Source organism: Grammomys surdaster, unplaced genomic scaffold, assembly GCF_004785775.1.
Source record: "Grammomys surdaster isolate TR1022 unplaced genomic scaffold, NIH_TR_1.0 338, whole genome shotgun sequence".
Taxonomy (NCBI): domain Eukaryota; kingdom Metazoa; phylum Chordata; class Mammalia; order Rodentia; family Muridae; genus Grammomys; species Grammomys surdaster.
In genome coordinates, this window is record NW_021604757.1 from 3,657,963 (window position 1) to 3,663,928 (window position 5,966).

The following is a 5,966-nucleotide window of genomic DNA, read 5'->3' on the forward strand; positions in this document are numbered from 1 at the left end:
ATCTATCTATCTATCTATCTATCTATCTATCTATCTATCTATCTATCCTCTCTCTCTCTCTCTCTCTCTCTCTCTCTCTCTCTCTCTTTCTCTCTCTCTTTTTCCTCTGTGGTAGGGGACTGAGGACATCTTTCAGGAGTTGCTTTTTCATACTACTTGGGTTCTGGAGAAAGAGCTTGTTTGTCAGACTTCAATATGCCCTATCCACTGAGCCATTTTGCTGGCACTCAATCAGTTCTTTTAATAACACATTTCCATAAAAGTAGTTGTGACTATTGCTCAGTGGTAGACAGCATGCCTGCTAAATGCAAAGCCCTAAGTTCAATTTCCTGTCCTAGAAAAAAAATCAGGAAAGGCTGCATCTGTGCTAAACATGCAGACCTCTTAGAACCATTATTCCCTGAATAATGAGGATAATAACCGTTTCCATGGCACTCCCTTGCACTCATTCTGTGTTATCAGTCATTTATAGGGGACTAAAGTGAGCACCATCCTGTGTTATTTGGACTTCTTTTTGCTTAATTTTTTTAAAAAGATTTTTTATTTTATGGATATAACTATGCTCTCTTCACGCACATGAGAAGAGAGCATCAGCTCCCATTACAGATGGTTGTGAGGCATCATGTGGTAGCTGGGAATTGAACTCAGGACCTCTGAAGGAACAGCCAGTGCTCTTAACCGCTGAGTCATCTCTCCAGCCCCTTACTTGGACGTAAAGTGTGTTTGTCCGAGACCAAAGGTGTTGGATTCTCTGGAACTGGATACAGGCACTTGTGAACAGCCCAGTGTAGGTGCTGGGAACTAAATTCAAGTCCTCTGTAAGAGCAGCAAGTGCTTGTCACCACTGAGACATCTCTCCAGCACGTTATTTGGTCACATGTGGTTTTTTTGTTTTTTTGTTTTTTAATATGAATACACTGTAGCTTTCTTCAGACACATCAGAAGAGGGGATCAGATCCCATTACAGATGGTTGTGAGGCACCATGTGGTTGCTGGGAATTGAACTCAGGACCTCTGGAAGAGCAGTCAGTGCTCTTAACCGCTGAGCCATCTCTCTGGCCCATGTGTTTGGTTTTTGTTTTGTACGTTGGGAATTGAACACAGGAAAAGCCACATTCTAAACACATGCTCTAGCTGAGCTGTACCCCAGCCTACAACATTATGTGTGTGTACAGTGTATGTATTTGTGAGTGTGTGTATTCACATATGTGTGCAAGTACACATGCAAATGCATGTGGAGGCCAGAGGTCAACATTGGATGTCTTCCTCAGTCACTCTCTATTTTATTTTATTTTTTTTTGAGACAGGCTCTCTCACTGAATCTGGAGCTCATCTATAAAGATAGACTATATCTGCCTGTCTCTGGACCCCTCTGCATGGAGGTTATAGATGGTACCACATCATCTGGTTCTTACATGATGGCAGAACATCTGACCCAAGTCCTCATGTGTGACTTTAATTTTTTCAAATCCTATTTTTAATGATGGTTCTTAAACATTTTCACCTCCCTCGTAGCCCACCACCCATCAGAGGTAGTGGGAAAGAAAGGATTGGAGCAACTTCCATCTGTTTTGTCTGGAAATTGGCAGTTCAGTTCACAGGTCACCACCGGCAGCTTGATCCACTCATAAACACTTCGAGGATACACCAGCAGTGGAGTTCAGTAGAGTCGGGTTAGCAACAGTGGTGACATGACCTAGTAGAGACAGCCAGGCCTCAGCCTCACCTTGAGTCAGCAGGAGGGACCAGGAGGAACGCCAGAAGTTCTCAGCTGTGTCTCTCCCAGGGAAGTGAAGATCAGCGAAGATTCAAGACCAACGAGTGTTGCACAGCTAGTTGTACTAACAAGCCAAGCTCTGTCTCTGTCGCTCTGTCAAGTCTTCCAAAAATCACATGTCCTCCACATGCCTTGCCTCAGCTTGTGCATCCAATCAGCCCAAGTCCAAGGAGTCCTGACAAATGCAGCTCAACTACGCAATGTAAGTCAGACCAATACATGCCTGGTTTTTTTTTTTTTTTAATTTTTTTTTGGTTTTTCAAGACAGGGTTTCTCTGTGTTGCCCTGGCTATCCTGGAACTCACTCTGTAGACCAGGCTGGCCTCGAACTCAGAAATCTGCCTGCCTCTGCCTCCCAAGTGCTGGGATTAAAGGCGTGTGCCACCACCGCCTGGCATACATGTGTGTTGTTACCAAAGAATCCTTCATCACATGTCCTTTCATGTGCTTGCTTTAACAGAACATCCTCTCTCCTGCATCTGCTTCAGTGGAACGTTCCTTCATGAGTCTGCCTAGTCCTTCACCTGTGTCCACTTCAGGAAAATACTCCTTCATGTGTTTGCCAAAGCAAAACACCATCCAACACAACTGACTCTCCAAAGAACCCTTCAGTTTCCACTTTACTCAGGCTTAAATGATGAGCACTGAGCCATCTCCCCACTATAACATTTTATATAAAGGACTGGAGCACATTTGGATTCTGTCATTCACAGGGGTTTCTGAAATCCATCACCCATAGGTACTGAGAGATGAATAGTACTTTCAATTCCAACACATCCTCAAAGTGTGTTTTTTTTCTCCCTACATTTTTTACTTCCAGAGTAAAAATCCTGGTCTTAACATCAACTCATCTATTTATTTGTTCAGTGATATAATAATAATCTAGTCATATAATTTAATAAAGTAAAATACTTTGTGTTGTTCTGTTCTATTCAAGACAGTTTTCTCATGTAGTCCTGGCTTTCCTGGAACACCCTCTGTAGACCAGGCTGGCCTTAAACTCAGAAATCCAACTGCCTCTGTCTCCCAAGTTCTGGGACTAAAGGTGTGAGCCACCACACCTGGCTAAAATGTTTCTCAGTCATTTCACCATCAGGAAACACAAACTTACCAGTTTAGAATGTGCCTGCATCTTCCTCCTACTCTGGCCACCCAGCAGTGCTGAGGAAGACAGTATCTTCCTCAGGGAGTAGGGGGCTTGAAGCAAAGTGGGGGGTGTGAAAGCTGAAGGTGCTGGAGCACCTGTAGTAGAGGATACGTTTCAGAGCAGCAAGCTACACATCCACCGTGACCCTAGTCCCCTGAAGGCATGTTTTCCTGAAGCCGGCTTGGCAGGATAGGGCAGGCACAGAGAAGACAGATGGCTGGGATGGATGGTTGAGCCAAAGTTGGGGAACTACCAGATGGAGGTGGTAGGAAGACAGAGGGCGAGAACGCTGGGGTGCTGGCAAGAAAATGGTTGATGTCAGGGCCATGGAGTTCAGGCTGGATGGGGAAGAAGTGAGGCTGAGGAGCTGGAAGGGGAGTGACTAGAGCTTGGGAGAGCTTCCTGATGACCTCTGGCTGGTGAATCAATGATCTAGGAAGAGTCACTTCAGGGTGTTCATGACATGAGATTTATGCCAAAACTGGTTGGGAGAATCTATACTCATAGCATCCAAAGAGCCCTTGTTACACCAAGGACTGAAAAGACTGACCCAGGGAAACCCTTGCTGGCCTGGGCTGAAGGACACTTTCTGTAGCACACTTGTGCAATATATGACTAACAGTAAAGAGCCGTGATCAAACGAGTGAGATTTCATCGAGACTAAGGGACTCTCAGGAAAGTTTCACCTACAGTCTCTCCAGTTTAAGGATTTATCTTTTATTTTCATTTTGTGTCTGTGTGGTTTGCATGTATGTATGTATGTATGTATGTATGTATGTACACATGTGTACAGATCCCGAAGAGCTACCATATAGGTTCAGGGAATTGAGGCACAGTCCTCTGTACTCTCAACCACTGAGCCATCTCTGCAGCCCCTGTAGTAACTTCACTTTAAATCTCAGAAAGTCAGCCCAGCCCAATGGCACAGACCTACAATCCCAGAAATCAAAAGATAGAGACAAGAGAATCAAGAGCTCAAGGAGGCTACATAATGAGTTCAAGGTTAGCCTAGGCTACGTAAGACCTTGTATCAAGAACAAAAACAAAAACAAAACAAAACAAAAACCTTAAACAAAACCCAAAAGAGGGCAGAGATATACCTCGGTTGGTGTGGTGGCTTGAATGAGAATGGTCTACATAGGCTCATATATTTAATGTTTGGTTCTCACATATTGGCTCGTATATTTGAATGTTTGGTGGAGCTGTTTATGAAGGATTAGGAGGTATGCCTTTGGTGGAGAATGTGTGTCATTGGAGATGGATTTGGAGGTTTCAAAATCCCACACCAGACCCAGTCTTCATCTCTTTCTCCTTCAAGTTTGTGGATATGATGAAAGCTCTCAACTACTGCTCCAGTGTAATGCCTGGCTGCTGCCATGCTTCCTGCCGTGATGGTCATAGACTAGCTATGAAACTGTCAGCAAGCCCCAAGTAACTTCTTTCTTTTATAAGCTACTTTGACTGTGGTATCTCTTCATAGTAATGGAACAGTAACTAACAGAGTTGAGGCGGTATCCTTTGCCTAGCACGCAGGAGTCCTAAATCAATCTCTAGCCTCAGATAAACTCTGTTTGCTGATACATGCCTTTAATCTCAGCAGCTGAGGCAGGAGGGCCTGAAGTTCAAGGACGGGATAGAGAGATGGCTTAGCTGTTGAGTACTTGCTTCAAAATCATAAGGACCAGAGTTCAGATCCCAGGACCCACAACAAGCCAGGTATTCTGTACACACCTGTAATTCCAGACCTGAGAAGGGTGGAGACGTGACATTTGATAGCAGAGAAAATGTGGACGTCACATTGAAGGAGAAGTCCTTCCTCAGAAGGATAGGTTAGATGCTGGTCATGGCAATGCACCTCTAGAAATAGCTCCTGGGAGGCAGATGTGAGTGCTCTCTCTGAGGTCAAGGCTAGCTTGGTCTATGTGTGAGTTTCAAGCCAGAGAAGTCTATATAGTGAGATCTTGTCTCCAACAAACAAACAAACAAACCAAAATAAAACAAACAAACAAAACCAGAAACTGGGAAAGGTGGAGGGGCTGGAGAGATGGCCCAGCAGTTAAAACTTGCTGCTTTTGCAGATATCCGGGTTCAGTTATCACCACCCCACAGAGTGGCTCACTACCATCTGTAACTCCAGTTTCAGAGGATCTGACACCCTCTTCTGGATGCCCCCAGACACTGCATGCATGAGAGCACATACATCAGCAGGCAAAACATTCATATGCATAAAATAAGTCTTAAAAAACCGAATAGGTAGAGAGTGATAGAAGATATCCAGTGGCTCACCATGCCATCTGTTTGGGTGTGCTGAAAACACCCAAAGGCCAGCCTGCCAGTGGGAGCTACTATGATGTGCAAGAGATGGGAGAGAAAGAGAAACAGAATGGTTTGAGCATTATGAAGAGAACTGAGCCGGGTGGTGGTGGCGCACGCCTTTAATCCGAGCACTTGGGAGGCAGAGGCAGGCGGATTTCTGAGTTCGAGAGTTCGAGGCTAGTCGGGTCTACAGAGTGAGTCCAGGACAGCCAGGGCTACACAGAGAAACCCTGTCTCGAAAAACCAAACCAAAAAAAAAAAAAAAAAAAGAAGAAGAGAACTGAAACTGGAGACATGAGGGTAGAGAGAAATAGCTTGAGTAGCCTGCTCTGCCACTTGAGGCCGTGATGAAGTCCGAGCCCACGATGCTGCTGAGGGCCATGTCTGGGTCTGTGGCCCTGAAGCAGCAGTCTGTGGCTCATATTAATAACAAAGGCCATCTGGGCTGCTGCCTGGGACCATGGGTTGTGCAGAGCTGGCCCCATCTGTCACTGGCTGAGGCACTCAGGAGATCTGGTCCAGCAACCAGATTAGGAAGCACGGTAGAGCTGACCTTGGTGGCAGGATCATCCGTGAGCCTGCCCACCACTCGTCTGCCATGAGGTCCCATGGGTGAGGAAGAAATGCCCACCCTGTCTCGCCACCTGCAGCAGGCATGAGAGGAGAGAGAGAGAGAGAGAGAGAGAGAGAGAGAGAGAGAGAGAGAGAGAGAGAAGAAGAAGGAGG